The sequence below is a fragment of the Pseudophryne corroboree genome, chromosome 1, assembly GCF_028390025.1.
Source record: "Pseudophryne corroboree isolate aPseCor3 chromosome 1, aPseCor3.hap2, whole genome shotgun sequence".
Taxonomy (NCBI): domain Eukaryota; kingdom Metazoa; phylum Chordata; class Amphibia; order Anura; family Myobatrachidae; genus Pseudophryne; species Pseudophryne corroboree.
In genome coordinates, this window is record NC_086444.1 from 886,282,894 (window position 1) to 886,303,263 (window position 20,370).

The following is a 20,370-nucleotide window of genomic DNA, read 5'->3' on the forward strand; positions in this document are numbered from 1 at the left end:
GAAGGTTAATAGATTGGAAAGATTCTGTAGAATATTAAGAATGGACTTTATCACTCTTCAATAGGCACACATTATTGGCATCTAGTAATATAATCATCACAAAGTAGTATCGCTACATGATAGTTCTAAAGACTTTATTTCATCAGGAACTCAAATCCATCCTTCTTTGATAGGCACACAGTGATTAAATTAGACAAGTAATAAATCAAACCTCTTTGACAAAATAATTGAATGTGATTATTGAAGTAAGGTGATACTTAACGAATCTAAGGATTTACATCTTAAACACAGAGGAAACTAAAATATATTTCATCAAGAGACCCTACAAGCCAATTCTTTTAGTACATGATAGCAGTAACACATATATTTTTCCACATTTTTTGTAATTGCACAGCAAATTGTCATGTTTTATATATTTCGAGCAGTTTCCAATATGGCAACTTCAGCACTCAGAGCCTGGATAGCTCAGTCGGTAGAGCATCAGACTTTTAATCTGATGGTCCAGGGTTCAAGTCCCTGTTCAGGTGAGTGTCTTTTAAACAATGGTCTTTTTGTTTGTGAAATGGACAATTTTGCAGAGTTTAAAATTATCCATTCCTGCAGGCAGCCATCTTTTAATTGTTGATGCTTATGTTAATTATTCAATGGGAAGGTGAAAAGATTGGAAAGATTCTGTAGAATATTAAGAATGGACTTTATCACTCTTCAATAGGCACAAATTGTTGGCATCTAGTAATATAATCATCACAAAGTAGTATCGCTACATGTTAGTTCTAAAGACTTTATTTCATCAGGAACTCAAATCCATCCTTCTTTGATAGGCACACAGTGGTTTAATTAGACAAGTAATAAATCAAACCTCTTTGACAAAAATAATTGAATGTGATTATTGAAGTAAGGTGATACTTAATGAATCTAAGGATTTACATCTTAAACACAGAGGAAACTAAAATATATTTCATCAAGAGACCCTACAAGCCAAGTCTTTCAGTTCATGATTGCAGTAACACATATATTTTTCCACATTTTTTGTAATTGCACAGCAAATTGTCATGTTTTATATATTTCGAGCAGTTTCCAATATGGCAACTTCAGCACTCAGAGCCAGGATAACTCAGTCGGTAGAGAATCAGACTTTTAATCTGAGGGTCCAGGGTTCAAGTCCCTGTTCAGGCGAGTGTCTTTTAAACAATGGTGTTTTTGTTTGTGAAATGGACAATTTTGCAGAGTTTAAAATTATCCATTCCTGCAGGCAGCCATCTTTTAATTGTTGATGCTGATTATGTTCATTATTCAATGGGAAGGTGTATAGATTGGAAAGATTCTGTAGAATATTAAGAATGGACTTTATCACTCTTCAATATGCACATATTATTGGCATCTAGTAATATAATCATCACAAAGTAGTATCGCTACATGTCAGTTCTAAAGACTTTATTTAATCAGGAACTCAAATCCATCCTTCTTTGATAGGCACACAGTGATTAAATTAGACAAGTAATAAATCAAACCTCTTTGACAAAAATAATTGAATGTGATTATTGAAGTGAGGTGATACTTAAAGCATCTAAGGATTTACAACTTAAACACAGAGGAAACTAAAATATATTTCATCAAGAGACCCTACAAGCCAAGTCTTTCAGTTCATGATTGCAGTAACACATATATTTTTCCACATTTTTTGTAATTGCACAGCAAATTGTCATGTTTTATATATTTCGAGCAGTTTCCAAAATGGCAACTTCAGCACTCAGAGCCTGGATAGCTCAGTCAGTAGAGCATCAGACTTTTAATCTGAGGGTCCAGGGTTCAAGTCCCTATTCAGGTGAGTGTCTTTTAAACAATGGTCTTTTTGTTTGTGAAATGGACAATTTTGCAGAGTTTAAAATTATCCATTCCTGCAGGCAGCCATCTTTTAATTGTTGATGCTTATGTTAATTATTCAATGGGAAGGTGAAAAGATTGGAAAGATTCTGTAGAATATTAAGAATGGACTTTATCACTCTTCAATAGGCACAAATTGTTGGCATCTAGTAATATAATCATCACAAAGTAGTATCGCTACATGTTAGTTCTAAAGACTTTATTTCATCAGGAACTCAAATCCATCCTTCTTTGATAGGCACACAGTGGTTAAATTAGACAAGTAATAAATCAAACCTCTTTGACAAAAATAATTGAATGTGATTATTGAAGTAAGGTGATACTTAATGAATCTAAGGATTTACATCTTAAACACAGAGGAAACTAAAATATATTTCATCAAGAGACCCTACAAGCCAAGTCTTTCAGTTCATGATTGCAGTAACACATATATTTTTCCACATTTTTTGTAATTGCACAGCAAATTGTCATGTTTTATATATTTCGAGCAGTTTCCAATATGGCAACTTCAGCACTCAGAGCCAGGATAACTCAGTCGGTAGAGAATCAGACTTTTAATCTGAGGGTCCAGGGTTCAAGTCCCTGTTCAGGCGAGTGTCTTTTAAACAATGGTGTTTTTGTTTGTGAAATGGACAATTTTGCAGAGTTTAAAATTATCCATTCCTGCAGGCAGCCATCTTTTAATTGTTGATGCTGATTATGTTCATTATTCAATGGGAAGGTGTATAGATTGGAAAGATTCTGTAGAATATTAAGAATGGACTTTATCACTCTTCAATATGCACATATTATTGGCATCTAGTAATATAATCATCACAAAGTAGTATCGCTACATGTCAGTTCTAAAGACTTTATTTAATCAGGAACTCAAATCCATCCTTCTTTGATAGGCACACAGTGATTAAATTAAACAAGTAATAAATCAAACCTCTTTGACAAAAATAATTGAATGTGATTATTGAAGTAAGGTGATACTTAACGAATCTAAGGATTTACATCTTAAACACAGAGGAAACTAAAATATATTTCATCAAGATACCCTACAAGCCAAGTCTTTAAGTTCATGATTGCAGTAACACATATATTTTTCCACATTTTTTGCAATTGCACAGCAAATTGTCATGTTTTATATATTTCGAGCAGTTTCTAATATTGCAAATTCAGTGCTCAGAGCCTGGATAGCTCAGTCGGTAGAGCGTCAGACTTTTAATCTGAGGGTCCAGGGTTCAAGTCCCTGTTCAGGCGAGTGTCTTTTAAACAATGGTTTTTTTGTTTGTGAAATGGACAATTTTGCAGAGTTTAAAATCATCCATTCCTGCAGGCAGCCATCTTTTAATTATTGATGCTGATTATGTTCATTATTCAATGGGAAGGTGTATAGATTGGAGAGATTCTTTAGAATATTAAGAATGGACTTTATCACTCTTCAATAGGCACACATTATTGGCATCTAGTAATATAGTCATCACAAAGTAGTATCACTACATGTCAGTTCTAAAGACTTTGTTTCATCAGGAACTCAAATCCATCCTTCTTTGATAGGCACACAGTGATTAAATTAGACAAGTAATAAATCAATAACATAAGGGTACACAATTGCGCCTGAATATGTGGTGGTAATGGTTGTAATACTAAATGACAAGTATACACTGTATATATGAAGAATTAGTGTATTTATTCTAAAACAAAATAACAGAAAGAGAATAAATGGAAAAAGATGTGAAAAAATAGAAAATTAATACATTAATGAAAGAGTGTATATATATATATATATATATATGTATATGAAAGAATTCTATACATATGTATACTTTGGTCCGCAGTCCAGTACAATAGAGTGTGGCGTCCCACCTCGTTTAATTGTGCTCAAACTTCTACCACAATGTGTGGATGGGTATATACAACACAGTCCCAGAGGAGCTCGTTCAGTAATATATGGGGGTCACGGTCAAAGAGTCTGTTGCAGCAGCTTGATCCTGTCTTGAGAGGGAGGGGGGGTGAGGTGATCTTCTGACGGTGCTAGCAAATGAAGGGGTACCCCAGGTGGCTATGCGGGAGGGATGAGTTGCAGGAGATAGGTAATTATTGGCTCTGGACTCGCCGCTCTCTGACTCGGTCTGTGGCTGCGGAAGGTGCCCGTGTAGACAGGCGTCTGCCGCCGGCCAGATCCGAGGAGTGCGGTCGTGTCTCTGGGGGGGAAAGTGTCACTGACTTCGAGACCCGGAGCGGGACTGTCCGCAGTGCACCTCCCCACTTACAGAGCCCTTACCTTGTTCTTCTGTGCTCGATTCCCAACTTCCGCTGTCACCTTGCTTCCTTGTCAGTCTTGCAGCTTTTCGTCCGGTTTCACTTTCACTTTCCTGTACCTCGCGGTCACGTGACCTGTTCCTGTTCCTCAGCAGTCTTCAGCGCCGTGGGTGATGAATGTGTCCAGAAATAGAGAGCTCTGCTGTGTTGAATATGATTAAGGCAGTCTGTTTGAAACGGTGTCCTGTTAGCTCCTACGCGTGTCGACCTTTCTAGGTCTTCCTCAGGGAGTCTATGAGTGCCATATTCAGTGTGGGCTATTTATGCCCATACTTGCTTATGTCATAGAAAAGGGGGCGTGTTTCTCGAATTATAATGGGGATTTGTTATATAACGACTATACAGACAATCATACAATAAAAAGAATATACAAGGAAAGAATGGGATATAGAAAAACAATAATAATAGTAATAGTAAACAAAACAAGCAAAAATGATATATGTAAAAGGTATAACGACCATAAAGAATGATTTTTGAGACTGAATCATTAGTGAATATTGGGAAATGATGAGAGTTCGTTTCTGGTGAATTTATTAGTTGTGTGAGAATTTTCTGTTACTACATTTGGAGGTAGTGACAGTCTGTGGTTTGTGGGTTAAAAGTTGATAAATGGGGTTATGGACAATCCGAAGATTATGAATAAAACCTAATTGGGATAAAAAGTGAAAAATTTTGTTATGTAAACACAATATGTTAATTAATTAATTATTAACCCATTAGTAAAACTTATTGTATGCGGAAAAATTATCTGTGTTTTGGTATATTTCACTGCAAAATTGGTTACATGGTGTAAAATTAAATTTGCTAGGCTCTAATGACTTGACCCACCAAAATGTACGCTAATAGGGCTTGATGGCTTAGCAAATATGAAGCAAATCCATGTACGATATTAGTTCATGATTACTGATCTCACCTCATTGTCTAGATTGAGGCCCCGTGGTTTCAGCGTTTTTAGGGTGTAGATCCACCTCAACTCTTCTTTATTAATTTGTTTAATAAAATCCCCTCCCCTCCAATTGGGTGACACTAGTTTGATCCCCAAGATTTTCATCCCCGCCGGGTTCCTCTCATGTGTTTCTTTGAAGTGATTGGACAAGTTGTGTGTTTCTAGTCCCTTCCTTACATTCCTAATGTGTTCGGATATCCTAGTTTTCAGTGGTCTTACAGTTCTGCCTACATACTGTAGTCGGCATGGGCATTCAATGAGGTATATCACTCCCTTGCTTTGGCACGAGATGTGTTCTTGTATTTCAAACCTTTCTCCAGTTATGTTAGATTCAAAGCTAATGGTTTTCTTGGTGCTAACTTCGTGTGTTTTACAGTAACTGCAAGAGCCACAATGAAAAAAACCCTTGCTTAGTTTTTGTCCTGTTAAAGTAGTCTGTACCACTTCTGTCTTACTGAGATGACTATGTGAGAGTTTGGATTTTAAATCTGGTGCTCTTCTATAGACTACTTTTGGCCTAGAGGACAGGGTGTCAGCTAAAAGGTTATCTTCTAGGAGGATGTGCCAATGTTTGGACAGGATTTTTTCAAGTTGTCTATTATTGGTACTGAATTGTGTCAGGAAGACTGTCTTAAAGTCTTCACTTGATGTCTCTTTGTGTTTGTAAGTCAGGAGGGTGTCTCTTTCGACTTTTGTGGCTATTTGTAGATCTTTTTCAAGTATCTCCCTCTTGTAGCCTTTCTCTATAAACTGGTTTTTCATTTCCCCTGCTTGTCGCTCAAAATCTTCAAGTTTAGTACAGTTTCTCCTCAGTCTTTTAAATTGGCCTAGTGGGATGCTTCGTAACCAATTGGGATGATGTCCACTAGTATTTAGAATATAACTGTTGACATCTACGCTCTTCTGATATGTCTTTGTGTATATTGTGGAATTCTCCACAAATACATTGATGTCCAGGAAGTTTACTGTGGATCGACTATAGTTTGTGGTAAATACTAAATTATTGTCGTTTGTATTGATGTATGTCAGGAATTCTAGTAATTTTTCTTCTGTGCCTTGCCAAATGAAAATGATGTCGTCTATATATCTTCGCCAGAGGACTAGGTTTGCTCCAAATTCATGACCACACCAGATATTGGTGTCCTCCCACCTACTCATGAACAAGTTGGCATAACTTGGAGCAAACCTAGTCCCCATAGCTGTGCCTGTAGTTTGTCTGTAATGGATGTCATTAAACCAAAAGTTATTGTGTTGTAGAATGAATTGTATGCATTCCAAGATGAAGATGGTTTGTCTTGAGTCCAAAGTCGAGTCCAATGAAAGAAAGTGATTCACTGCATCTAGACCCTGTTTCTGATCTATGATGGTATATAGAGAGGTAACATCACTTGTGCAGATCCAAAAATCTTCTGACCAAGTGATGTTGCCCAAAGTCTTGATGATGTCTGTTGTATCTTGTATATATGATTTCTGTGTTTTGACGTATGGCTGTAGGTATGAATCGATATACTGAGACAAATTTGATGTGAGTGAACCTATTCCTGATATAATTGGGCGGCCGGGTGGGTTGGATATGTTTTTATGTACTTTTGGTAGGTAATAAAATACAGGGAGTATGGGATTGTCAATTTGGATAAAAGCATGTTCTTTTTTAGTCAATATGCCTAGTTCTAATCCCTCTTTTAATAATTTGTCTAAGCATTTCTTATATTCGCCTGTAGGGTCTTGGGTCAATGTTTCATATGTACTTTTATCATTAAGAATTCTGAGTGACTCTGTTGTGTAGTCCTTCTTGTCCAACAAGACTATCCCCCCCCTTTGTCCGCAGGTTTAATTACTAGGTCTCTGTTGTTACCTAGATCCTTGAGTGCGTTCCTTTCTGTTGTTGTTATATTTATGTTCCTTGGTTTGGTTTCTAGTCTATCTATGTCACGTGTTACCAACTGTTCAAATGTATCAATGAAGGAACCCCTCATGTGTTGCGGATAGAAGTTGGATTTCGGTTTCAGATCTGAATGTTTGTATGTTTTGTCTGGTTCCTTATGTTCTGTGTATGCGACAGATCCTTTGTTGTAATACTTGGCGAGGGTTAGTTTTCTTGTAAATTTGTGCAAGTCTAGATATGTTTCAAATTTATTCAGCTGTTTAGTTGGTGCGAACTTGAGCCCCTTGTTCAACAGTGATATGTGCTCATCTTTTAATGTAACTGTGCTCAAATTAAAAATTCCTTTGGTTCCTATTTCTGGTAATTGTTTCTCTTGTGTCTTCCTATTCCTACCTCCTCTACATCCTCGTCTAGGTCCTCCAACTTTCGTTTGTTTGGTGTTACCTGATTCATGTCGCAGGACAGGATTCCTGCCCTTTTTACTAAAAAATGGTCTGCACATGTCTCGTTATATGTCTGCTCAATGGTCTGTGTTTCTAAATTCTCATTCAGAGGTATGTCTTCCAAATTTATTGAAACTTGGAAGCCTTTTTCTAATGACACTCTGGCTAGTCTTTCATATTCAAGGTCCTCTTCAATACTGTAAGTTGAAAAGTCAGTATCTAAAGTGCTCTCTAAAATTGAGTTGTCTAGACTCTCATTGCTTGTTTTATGATAAGTGATTTCTTTTTTGGGGCCTGAAGCTTTCTTGTGTAGTTTTGTCATGTACTCTTGGTAGGTGAGATTCAATCTTTTATAGATGGGTGTAATTTTGGGTATCCTTTCACGTTTGTGTGTCTTAGTCTTTGTTGGTGTATTGAGTAAGGCCGGGATTGATTTCTGTTTATTGTTGGGTTTCTTGTCTGGTTTAGTTTTCCCTATTTTATCCCTCAGGATCTTGGATTTTTTTGTAGCTATGGTTTCTTCCTCTACCCTTTTCAGTCTGTTTTTTGAAATTGCTTCTAATTGTTGGAAATCCTTATCGTGTTTGTGTTCATCCAAAGCTGTCTGTAGTGACTCTATTTCTGTGCCTAATTTTATTAGTTCAGTCTCATGTGTGTTCACAATCAATTTAATTAGCTGTGTGGAGCAGTCATGCAGGATGTTGTTCCATTTTTCCATGAATTGTGGGTCCTCTCTACTATGTGTCGGGGCTTTCTTAATTTTCAGGCCTTTTGGTATAATTCGTTGTGATAGATACCATTGCAATGTTTTATTGTCCCACCAAATTTTGGATTCTCTCGTTGCTAATCTCTCTACCCTTAGAAAGATATCACAGAACTTGTTCAAACTGTTATGTGTTGCAGTGGTGTGTTCTAAATTAGTGAAAATGATATCTGCCCTAGTGGCTCTGTCTTTTCTAAGTTCTAGAATACCCATACAAGGTGCTGCTGGATACTGGGTTTGAGAAATGAATTATGAACAAATTGTATCCAGCGCTCTACTTGTGTGGATAAACGCTGTGGCAGCAAAATTGTGGTGGAGGTTAAACCCAATACCTCTTTAAAGATATATAACATAAGGGTACACAATTGCGCCTGAATATGTGGTGGTAATGGTTGTAATACTAAATGACAAGTATACACTGTATATATGAAGAATTAGTGTATTTATTCTAAAACAAAATGACAGAAAGAGAATAAATGGAAAAAGATGTGAAAAAATAGAAAATTAATACATTAATGAAAGAGTGTATATATATATATATATGTATATGAAAGAATTCTATACATATGTATACTTTGGTCCGCAGTCCAGTACAATAGAGTGTGGCGTCCCACCTCGTTTAATTGTGCTCAAACTTCTACCACAATGTGTGGAGGGGTATATACAACACAGTCCCAGAGGAGCTCGTTCAGTAATATATGGGGGTCACGGTCAAAGAGTCTGTTGCAGCAGCTTGATCCTGTCTTGAGAGGGAGGGGGGGTGAGGTGATCTTCTGACGGTGCTAGCAAATGAAGGGGTACCCCAGGTGGCTATGCGGGAGGGATGAGTTGCAGGAGATAGGTAATTATTGGCTCTGGACTCGCCGCTCTCTGACTCGGTCTGTGGCTGCGGAAGGTGCCCGTGTAGACAGGCGTCTGCCGCCGGCCAGATCCGAGGAGTGCGGTCGTGTCTCTGGGGGGGAAAGTGTCACTGACTTCGAGACCCGGAGCGGGACTGTCCGCAGTGCACCTCCCCACTTACAGAGCCCTTACCTTGTTCTTCTGTGCTCGATTCCCAACTTCCGCTGTCACCTTGCTTCCTTGTCAGTCTTGCAGCTTTTCGTCCGGTTTCACTTTCACTTTCCTGTACCTCGCGGTCACGTGACCTGTTCCTGTTCCTCAGCAGTCTTCAGCGCCGTGGGTGATGAATGTGTCCAGAAATAGAGAGCTCTGCTGTGTTGAATATGATTAAGGCAGTCTGTTTGAAACGGTGTCCTGTTAGCTCCTACGCGTGTCGACCTTTCTAGGTCTTCCTCAGGGAGTCTATGAGTGCCATATTCAGTGTGGGCTATTTATGCCCATACTTGCTTATGTCATAGAAAAGGGGGCGTGTTTCTCGAATTATAATGGGGATTTGTTATATAACGACTATACAGACAATCATACAATAAAAAGAATATACAAGGAAAGAATGGGATATAGAAAAACAATAATAATAGTAATAGTAAACAAAACAAGCAAAAATGATATATGTAAAAGGTATAACGACCATAAAGAATGATTTTTGAGACTGAATCATTAGTGAATATTGGGAAATGATGAGAGTTCGTTTCTGGTGAATTTATTAGTTGTGTGAGAATTTTCTGTTACTACATTTGGAGGTAGTGACAGTCTGTGGTTTGTGGGTTAAAAGTTGATAAATGGGGTTATGGACAATCCGAAGATTATGAATAAAACCTAATTGGGATAAAAAGTGAAAAATTTTGTTATGTAAACACAATATGTTAATATATTATTAATTATTAACCCATTAGTAAAACTTATTGTATGCGGAAAAATTATCTGTGTTTTGGTATATTTCACTGCAAAATTGGTTACATGGTGTAAAATTAAATTTGCTAGGCTCTAATGACTTGACCCACCAAAATGTATGCTAATAGGGCTTGATGGCTTAGCAAATATGAAGCAAATCCATGTACGATATTAGTTCATGATTACTGATCTCACCTCATTGTCTAGATTGAGGCCCCGTGGTTTCAGCGTTTTTAGGGTGTAGATCCACCTCAACTCTTCTTTATTAATTTGTTTAATAAAATCCCCTCCCCTCCAATTGGGTGACACTAGTTTGATCCCCAAGATTTTCATCCCCGCCGGGTTCCTCTCATGTGTTTCTTTGAAGTGATTGGACAAGTTGTGTGTTTCTAGTCCCTTCCTTACATTCCTAATGTGTTCGGATATCCTAGTTTTCAGTGGTCTTACAGTTCTGCCTACATACTGTAGTCGGCATGGGCATTCAATGAGGTATATCACTCCCTTGCTTTGGCACGAGATGTGTTCTTGTATTTCAAACCTTTCTCCAGTTATGTTAGATTCAAAGCTAATGGTTTTCTTGGTGCTAACTTCGTGTGTTTTACAGTAACTGCAAGAGCCACAATGAAAAAAACCCTTGCTTAGTTTTTGTCCTGTTAAAGTAGTCTGTACCACTTCTGTCTTACTGAGATGACTATGTGAGAGTTTGGATTTTAAATCTGGTGCTCTTCTATAGACTACTTTTGGCCTAGAGGACAGGGTGTCAGCTAAAAGGTTACCCTGAATATGAAAGACTAGCCAGAGTGTCATTAGAAAAAGGCTTCCAAGTTTCAATAAATTTGGAAGACATACCTCTGAATGAGAATTTAGAAACACAGACCATTGATCAGACATATAACGAGACATGTGCAGACCATTTTTTAGTAAAAAGGGCAGGAATCCTGTCCTGCGACATGAATCAGGTAACACCAAACAAACGAAAGTTGGAGGACCTAGACGAGGATGTAGAGGAGGTAGGAATAGGAAGACACAAGAGAAACAATTACCAGAAATAGGAACCAAAGGAATTTTTAATTTGAGCACAGTTACATTAAAAGATGAGCACATATCACTGTTGAACAAGGGGCTCAAGTTCGCACCAACTAAACAGCTGAATAAATTTGAAACATATCTAGACTTGCACAAATTTACAAGAAAACTAACCCTCGCCAAGTATTACAACAAAGGATCTGTCGCATACACAGAACATAAGGAACCAGACAAAACATACAAACATTCAGATCTGAAACCGAAATCCAACTTCTATCCGCAACACATGAGGGGTTCCTTCATTGATACATTTGAACAGTTGGTAACACGTGACATAGATAGACTAGAAACCAAACCAAGGAACATAAATATAACAACAACAGAAAGGAACGCACTCAAGGATCTAGGTAACAACAGAGACCTAGTAATTAAACCTGCGGACAAAGGGGGGGGAATAGTCTTGTTGGACAAGAAGGACTACACAACAGAGTCACTCAGAATTCTTAATGATAAAAGTACATATGAAACATTGACCCAAGACCCTACAGGCGAATATAAGAAATGCTTAGACAAATTATTAAAAGAGGGATTAGAACTAGGCATATTGACTAAAAAAGAACATGCTTTTATCCAAATTGACAATCCCATACTCCCTGTATTTTATTACCTACCAAAAGTACATAAAAACATATCCAACCCACCCGGCCGCCCAATTATATCAGGAATAGGTTCACTCACATCAAATTTGTCTCAGTATATCGATTCATACCTACAGCCATACGTCAAAACACAGAAATCATATATACAAGATACAACAGACATCATCAAGACTTTGGGCAACATCACTTGGTCAGAAGATTTTTGGATCTGCACAAGTGATGTTACCTCTCTATATACCATCATAGATCAGAAACAGGGTCTAGATGCAGTGAATCACTTTCTTTCATTGGACTCGACTTTGGACTCAAGACAAACCATCTTCATCTTGGAATGCATACAATTCATTCTACAACACAATAACTTTTGGTTTAATGACATCCATTACAGACAGACCACAGGCACAGCTATGGGGACTAGGTTTGCTCCAAGTTATGCCAACTTGTTCATGAGTAGGTGGGAGGACACCAATATCTGGTGTGGTCATGAATTTGGAGCAAACCTAGTCCTCTGGCGAAGATATATAGACGACATCATTTTCATTTGGCAAGGCACAGAAGAAAAATTACTAGAATTCCTGACATACATCAATACAAACGACAATAATTTAGTATTTACCACAAACTATAGTCGATCCACAGTAAACTTCCTGGACATCAATGTATTTGTGGAGAATTCCACAATATACACAAAGACATATCAGAAGAGCGTAGATGTCAACAGTTATATTCTGAATACTAGTGGACATCATCCCAATTGGTTACGAAGCATCCCACTAGGCCAATTTAAAAGACTGAGGAGAAACTGTACTAAACTTGAAGATTTTGAGCGACAAGCAGGGGAAATGAAAAACCAGTTTATAGAGAAAGGCTACAAGAGGGAGATACTTGAAAAAGATCTACAAATAGCCACAAAAGTCGAAAGAGACACCCTCCTGACTTACAAACACAAAGAGACATCAAGTGAAGACTTTAAGACAGTCTTCCTGACACAATTCAGTACCAATAATAGACAACTTGAAAAAATCCTGTCCAAACATTGGCACATCCTCCTAGAAGATAACCTTTTAGCTGACACCCTGTCCTCTAGGCCAAAAGTAGTCTATAGAAGAGCACCAGATTTAAAATCCAAACTCTCACATAGTCATCTCAGTAAGACAGAAGTGGTACAGACTACTTTAACAGGACAAAAACTAAGCAAGGTTTTTTTTCATTGTGGCTCTTGCAGTTACTGTAAAACACACGAAGTTAGCACCAAGAAAACCATTAGCTTTGAATCTAACATAACTGGAGAAAGGTTTGAAATACAAGAACACATCTCGTGCCAAAGCAAGGGAGTGATATACCTCATTGAATGCCCATGCCGACTACAGTATGTAGGCAGAACTGTAAGACCACTGAAAACTAGGATATCCGAACACATTAGGAATGTAAGGAAGGGACTAGAAACACACAACTTGTCCAATCACTTCAAAGAAACACATGAGAGGAACCCGGCGGGGATGAAAATCTTGGGGATCAAACTAGTGTCACCCAATTGGAGGGGAGGGGATTTTATTAAACAAATTAATAAAGAAGAGTTGAGGTGGATCTACACCCTAAAAACGCTGAAACCACGGGGCCTCAATCTAGACAATGAGGTGAGATCAGTAATCATGAACTAATATCGTACATGGATTTGCTTCATATTTGCTAAGCCATCAAGCCCTATTAGCGTACATTTTGGTGGGTCAAGTCATTAGAGCCTAGCAAATTTAATTTTACACCATGTAACCAATTTTGCAGTGAAATATACCAAAACACAGATAATTTTTCCGCATACAATAAGTTTTACTAATGGGTTAATAATTAATTAATTAACATATTGTGTTTACATAACAAAATTTTTCACTTTTTATCCCAATTAGGTTTTATTCATAATCTTCGGATTGTCCATAACCCCATTTATCAACTTTTAACCCACAAACCACAGACTGTCACTACCTCCAAATGTAGTAACAGAAAATTCTCACACAACTAATAAATTCACCAGAAACGAACTCTCATCATTTCCCAATATTCACTAATGATTCAGTCTCAAAAATCATTCTTTATGGTCGTTATACCTTTTACATATATCATTTTTGCTTGTTTTGTTTACTATTACTATTATTATTGTTTTTCTATATCCCATTCTTTCCTTGTATATTCTTTTTATTGTATGATTGTCTGTATAGTCGTTATATAACAAATCCCCATTATAATTCGAGAAACACGCCCCCTTTTCTATGACATAAGCAAGTATGGGCATAAATAGCCCACACTGAATATGGCACTCATAGACTCCCTGAGGAAGACCTAGAAAGGTCGACACGCGTAGGAGCTAACAGGACACCGTTTCAAACAGACTGCCTTAATCATATTCAACACAGCAGAGCTCTCTATTTCTGGACACATTCATCACCCACGGCGCTGAAGACTGCTGAGGAACAGGAACAGGTCACGTGACCGCGAGGTACAGGAAAGTGAAAGTGAAACCGGACGAAAAGCTGCAAGACTGACAAGGAAGCAAGGTGACAGCGGAAGTTGGGAATCGAGCACAGAAGAACAAGGTAAGGGCTCTGTAAGTGGGGAGGTGCACTGCGGACAGTCCCGCTCCGGGTCTCGAAGTCAGTGACACTTTCCCCCCCAGAGACACGACCGCACTCCTCGGATCTGGCCGGCGGCAGACGCCTGTCTACACGGGCACCTTCCGCAGCCACAGACCGAGTCAGAGAGCGGCGAGTCCAGAGCCAATAATTACCTATCTCCTGCAACTCATCCCTCCCGCATAGCCACCTGGGGTACCCCTTCATTTGCTAGCACCGTCAGAAGATCACCTCACCCCCCCTCCCTCTCAAGACAGGATCAAGCTGCTGCAACAGACTCTTTGACCGTGACCCCCATATATTACTGAACGAGCTCCTCTGGGACTGTGTTGTATATACCCCTCCACACATTGTGGTAGAAGTTTGAGCACAATTAAACGAGGTGGGACGCCACACTCTATTGTACTGGACTGCGGACCAAAGTATACATATGTATAGAATTCTTTCATATACATATATATATATATATATACACTCTTTCATTAATGTATTAATTTTCTATTTTTTCACATCTTTTTCCATTTATTCTCTTTCTGTCATTTTGTTTTAGAATAAATACACTAATTCTTCATATATACAGTGTATACTTGTCATTTAGTATTACAACCATTACCACCACATATTCAGGCGCAATTGTGTACCCTTATGTTATATATCTTTAAAGAGGTATTGGGTTTAACCTCCACCACAATTTTGCTGCCACAGCGTTTATCCACACAAGTAGAGCGCTGGATACAATTTGTTCATAAGTAATAAATCAAACCTCTTTGACAAAAATAATTGAATGTGATTATTGAAGTGAGGTGATACTTAAAGCATCTAAGGATTTACAACTTAAACACAGAGGAAACTAAAATATATTTCATCAAGAGACCCTACAAGCCAAGTCTTTCAGTTCATGATTGCAGTAACACATATATTTTTCCACATTTTTTGTAATTGCACAGCAAATTGTCATGTTTTATATATTTCGAGCAGTTTCCAATATGGCAACTTCAGCACTCAGAGCCTGGATAGCTCAGTCGGTAGAGCGTCAGACTTTTAATCTGAGGGTCCAGGGTTCAAGTCCCTGTTCAGGTGAGTGTCTTTTAAACAATGGTCTTTTTGTTTGTGAAATGGACAATTTTGCAGAGTTTAAAATTATCCATTCCTGCAGGCAGCCATCTTTTAATTGTTGATGCTTATGTTCATTATTCAATGGGAAGGTGAAAAGATTGGAAAGATTCTGTAGAATATTAAGAATGGACTTTATCACTCTTCAATAGGCACAAATTGTTGGCATCTAGTAATATAATCATCACAAAGTAGTATCGCTACATGTTAGTTCTAAAGACTTTATTTCATCAGGAACTCAAATCCATCCTTCTTTTAATAGGCACACAGTGGTTAAATTAGACAAGTAATAAATCAAACCTCTTTGACAAAAATAATTGAATGTGATTATTGAAGTAAGGTGATACTTAATGAATCTAAGGATTTACATCTTAAACACAGAGGAAACTAAAATATATTTCATCAAGAGATCCTACAAGCCAAGTCTTTCAGTTCATGATTGCAGTAACACATATATTTTTCCACATTTTTTGTAATTGCACAGCAAATTGTCATGTTTTATATATTTCGAGCAGTTTCCAATATGGCAACTTCAGCACTCAGAGCCAGGATAACTCAGTTGGTAGAGCATCAGACTTTTAATCTGAGGGTCCAGGGTTCAAGTCCCTGTTCAGGCGAGTGTCTTTTAAACAATGGTGTTTTTGTTTGTGAAATTGACAATTTTGCAGAGTTTAAAATTATCCATTCCTGCAGGCAGCCATCTTTTAATTGTTGATGCTGATTATGTTCATTATTCAATGGGAAGGTGTACAGATTGGAAAGATTCTGTAGAATATTAAGAATGGACTTTATCACTCTTCAATATGCACACATTATTGGCATCTAGTAATATAATCATCACAAAGTAGTATCGCTACATGTCAGTTCTAAAGACTTTATTTAATCAGGAACTCAAATCCATCCTTCTTTGATAGGCACACAGTGATTAAATTAGACAAGTAATAAATCAAACCTCTTTGACAAAAATAATTGAATGTGATTATTGAAGTAAGGTGATACTTAACGAATCTAAGGATTTACATCTTAAACACAGAGGAAACTAAAATATATTTCATCAAGATACCCTACAAGACAAGTCTTTAAGTTCATGATTGCAGTAACACATATATTTTTCCACATTTTTTGTAATTGCACAGCAAATTGTCATGTTTTATATATTTCGAGCAGTTTCTAATATGGCAACTTCAGTGCTCAGAGCCTGGATAGCTCAGTCGGTAGAGCTTCAGACTTTTAATCTGAGGGTCCAGGGTTCAAGTTCCTGTTCAGGTGAGTGTCTTTTAAACAACGGTGTTTTTGTTTGTGAAATGGACAATTTTGCAGAGTATAAAATTATCCATTCCTGCAGGCAGCCATCTTTTAATTGTTGATGCTGATTATGTTCATTATTCAATGTGAAGGTGAATAGATTGGAAAGATTCTGTAGAATATTAAGAATGGACTTTATCACTCTTCAATAGGCACACATTATTGGCATCTAGTAATATAATCATCACAAAGTAGTATCGCTACATGTCAGTTCTAAAGACTTTATTTCATCAGGAACTCAACTCCATCCTTCTTTGATAGGCACACAGTGATTAAATTAGACAAATAATAAATCAAACCTCTTTGACAAAAATAATTGAATGTGATTATTGAAGTAAGGTGATACTTAACGAATCTAAGAATTTACATCTTAAACACAGAGGAAACTAAAATATATTTCATCAAGATACCCTACAAGCCAAGTCTTTCAGTTCATGATTGCAGTAACACATATATTTTTCCACATTTTTTGTAATTGCACATCAAATTGTCATGTTTTATATATTTCGAGCAGTTTCCAATATGGCAACTTCAGTGTTCAGAGAATGGATAGCTCAGTCGGTAGAGCATCAGACTTTTACTCTGAGGGTCCAGGGTTCAAGTCCCTGTTCAGGCGAGTGTTTTTTAAACAATGGTGTTTTTGTTTGTGAAATGGACAATTTTGCAGAGTTTAAAATTATCCATTCCTGCAGGCAGCTATCTTTTAATTGTTGATGCTGATTATGTTCATTATTCAATGGGAAGGTTAATAGATTGGAAAGATTCTGTAGAATATTAAGAATGGACTTTATCACTCTTCAATAGGCACACATTATTGGCATCTAGTAATATAATCATCACAAAGTAGTATCGCTACATGTTAGTTCTAAAGACTTTATTTCATCAGGAACTCAAATCCATCCTTTTTTGATAGGCACACAGTGATTAAATTAGACAAGTAATAAATCAAACCTCTTTGACAAAATAATTGAATGTGATTATTGAAGTAAGGTGATACTTAACGAATCTAAGGATTTACATCTTAAACACAGAGGAAACTAAAATATATTTCATCAAGAGACCCTACAAGCCAAGTCTTTTAGTTCATGATAGCAGTAACACATATATTTTTCCACATTTTTTGTAATTGAACAGCAAATTGTCATGTTTTATAGATTTCATGCAGTTTCCAATATGGCAATTTCAGCGCTCAGACCCTGGATAGCTCAGTCGGTAGAGCATCAGACTTTTAATCTGAGGGTCCAGGGTTCAAGTCCCTGTTCAGGCGAGTGTCTTTTAAACAATGGTTTTTTTGTTTGTGAAATGGACAATTTTGCAGAGTTTAAAATCATCCATTCCTGCAGGCAGCCATCTTTTAATTGTTGATGCTGATTATGTTCATTATTCAATGGGAAGGTGTATAGATTGGAGAGATTCTTTAGAATATTAAGAATGGACTTTATCACTCTTCAATAGGCACACATTATTGGCATCTAGTAATATAGTCATCACAAAGTAGTATCACTACATGTCAGTTCTAAAGACTTTGTTTCATCAGGAACTCAAATCCATCCTTCTTTGATAGGCACACAGTGATTAAATTAGACAAGTAATAAATCAAACCTCTTTGACAAAAATAATTGAATGTGATTATTGAAGTGAGGTGATACTTAAAGCATCTAAGGATTTACAACTTAAACACAGAGGAAACTAAAATATATTTCATCAAGAGACCCTACAAGCCAAGTCTTTCAGTTCATGATTGCAGTAACACATATATTTTTCCACATTTTTTGTAATTGCACAGCAAATTGTCATGTTTTATATATTTCGAGCAGTTTCCAATATGGCAACTTCAGCACTCAGAGCCTGGATAGCTCAGTCGGTAGAGCGTCAGACTTTTAATCTGAGGGTCCAGGGTTCAAGTCCCTGTTTAGGTGAGTGTCTTTTAAACAATGGTCTTTTTGTTTGTGAAATGGACAATTTTGCAGAGTTTAAAATTATCCATTCCTGCAGGCAGCCATCTTTTAATTGTTGATGCTTATGTTCATTATTCAATGGGAAGGTGAAAAGATTGGAAAGATTCTGTAGAATATTAAGAATGGACTTTATCACTCTTCAATAGGCACAAATTGTTGGCATCTAGTAATATAATCATCACAAAGTAGTATCGCTACATGTTAGTTCTAAAGACTTTATTTCATCAGGAACTCAAATCCATCCTTCTTTGATAGGCACACAGTGGTTAAATTAGACAAGTAATAAATCAAACCTCTTTGACAAAAATAATTGAATGTGATTATTGAAGTAAGGTGATACTTAATGAATCTAAGGATTTACATCTTAAACACAGAGGAAACTAAAATATATTTCATCAAGAGACCCTACAAGCCAAGTCTTTCAGTTCATGATTGCAGTAACACATATATTTTTCCACATTTTTTGTAATTGCACAGCAAATTGTCATGTTTTATATATTTCGAGCAGTTTCCAATATGGCAACGTCAGCACTCAGAGCCAGGATTACTCAGTCGGTAGAGCATCAGACTTTTAATCTGAGGGTCCAGGGTTCAAGTCCCTGTTCAGGCGAGTGTCTTTTAAACAATGGTTTTTTTGTTTGTGAAATGGACAATTTTGCAGAGTTTAAAATTATCCATTCCTGCAGGCAGCCATCTTTTAATTGTTGATGCTGATTATGTTCATTATTCAATGGGAAGGTGTATAGATTGGAAAGATTCTTTAGAATATTAAGAATGGCCTTTATCACTCTTCAATATGCACACATTATTGGCATCTAGTAATATAATCATCACAAAGTAGTATCGCTACATGTCAGTTCTAAAGACTTTATTTAATCAGGAACTCAAATCCATCCTTCTTTGATAGGCACACAGTGATTAAATTAGACAAGTAATAAATCAAACCTCTTTGACAAAAATAATTGAATGTGATTATTGAAGTAAGGTGATACTTAACGAATCTAAGGATTTACATCTTAAACACAGAGGAAACTAAAATATATTTCATCAAGATACCCTACAAGCCAAGTCTTTAAGTTCATGATTGCAGTAACACATATATTTTTCCACATTTTTTGTAATTGCACAGCAAATTGTCATGTTTTATATATTTCGAGCAGTTTCTAATATGGCAAATTCAGTGCTCAGAGCCTGGATAGCTCAGTCGGTAGAGCTTCAGACTTTTAATCTGAGGGTCCAGGGTTCAAGTCCCTGTTCAGGCGAGTGTCTTTTAAACAATGGTGTTTTTGTTTGTGAAATTGACAATTTTGCAGAGTTTAAAATTATCCATTCCTGCAGGCAGCCATCTTTTAATTGTTGATGCTGATTATGTTCATTATTCAATGGGAAGGTGTATAGATTGGAAAGATTCTGTAGAATATTAAGAATGGACTTTATCACTCTTCAATATGCACACATTATTGGCATCTAGTAATATAATCATCACAAAGTAGTATCGCTACATGTCAGTTCTAAAGACTTTATTTAATCAGGAACTCAAATCCATCCTTCTTTGATAGGCACACAGTGATTAAATTAGACAAGTAATAAATCAAACTTCTTTGACAAAAATAATTGAATGTGATTATTGAAGTAAGGTGATACTTAACGAATCTAAGGATTTACA

At 36.9% G+C, this 20,370-nt stretch overlaps 7 non-coding genes across 7 annotated transcripts; all 7 read left to right on the forward strand.

Annotated features, from left to right (window-relative positions):
* The first annotated feature begins 454 nt into the window (after positions 1 to 454).
* Positions 455 to 527, forward strand: TRNAK-UUU (transfer RNA lysine (anticodon UUU)). Its single transcript has one exon. It is a non-coding gene; the product is annotated as a tRNA-Lys (tRNA).
* A 2,529-nt stretch (positions 528 to 3,056) lies between these two features.
* On the forward strand, positions 3,057 to 3,129 carry TRNAK-UUU (transfer RNA lysine (anticodon UUU)). The gene has a single exon. It is a non-coding gene; the product is annotated as a tRNA-Lys (tRNA).
* Positions 3,130 to 15,335: 12,206 nt separating this feature from the next.
* Positions 15,336 to 15,408, forward strand: TRNAK-UUU (transfer RNA lysine (anticodon UUU)). Its single transcript has one exon. It is a non-coding gene; the product is annotated as a tRNA-Lys (tRNA).
* Positions 15,409 to 16,637: 1,229 nt separating this feature from the next.
* Positions 16,638 to 16,710, forward strand: TRNAK-UUU (transfer RNA lysine (anticodon UUU)). Its single transcript has one exon. It is a non-coding gene; the product is annotated as a tRNA-Lys (tRNA).
* Positions 16,711 to 17,940: 1,230 nt separating this feature from the next.
* Positions 17,941 to 18,013, forward strand: TRNAK-UUU (transfer RNA lysine (anticodon UUU)). The gene has a single exon. It is a non-coding gene; the product is annotated as a tRNA-Lys (tRNA).
* A 579-nt stretch (positions 18,014 to 18,592) lies between these two features.
* Positions 18,593 to 18,665, forward strand: TRNAK-UUU (transfer RNA lysine (anticodon UUU)). The gene has a single exon. It is a non-coding gene; the product is annotated as a tRNA-Lys (tRNA).
* A 1,228-nt stretch (positions 18,666 to 19,893) lies between these two features.
* On the forward strand, positions 19,894 to 19,966 carry TRNAK-UUU (transfer RNA lysine (anticodon UUU)). Its single transcript has one exon. It is a non-coding gene; the product is annotated as a tRNA-Lys (tRNA).
* The last annotated feature ends 404 nt before the right edge of the window (positions 19,967 to 20,370 follow it).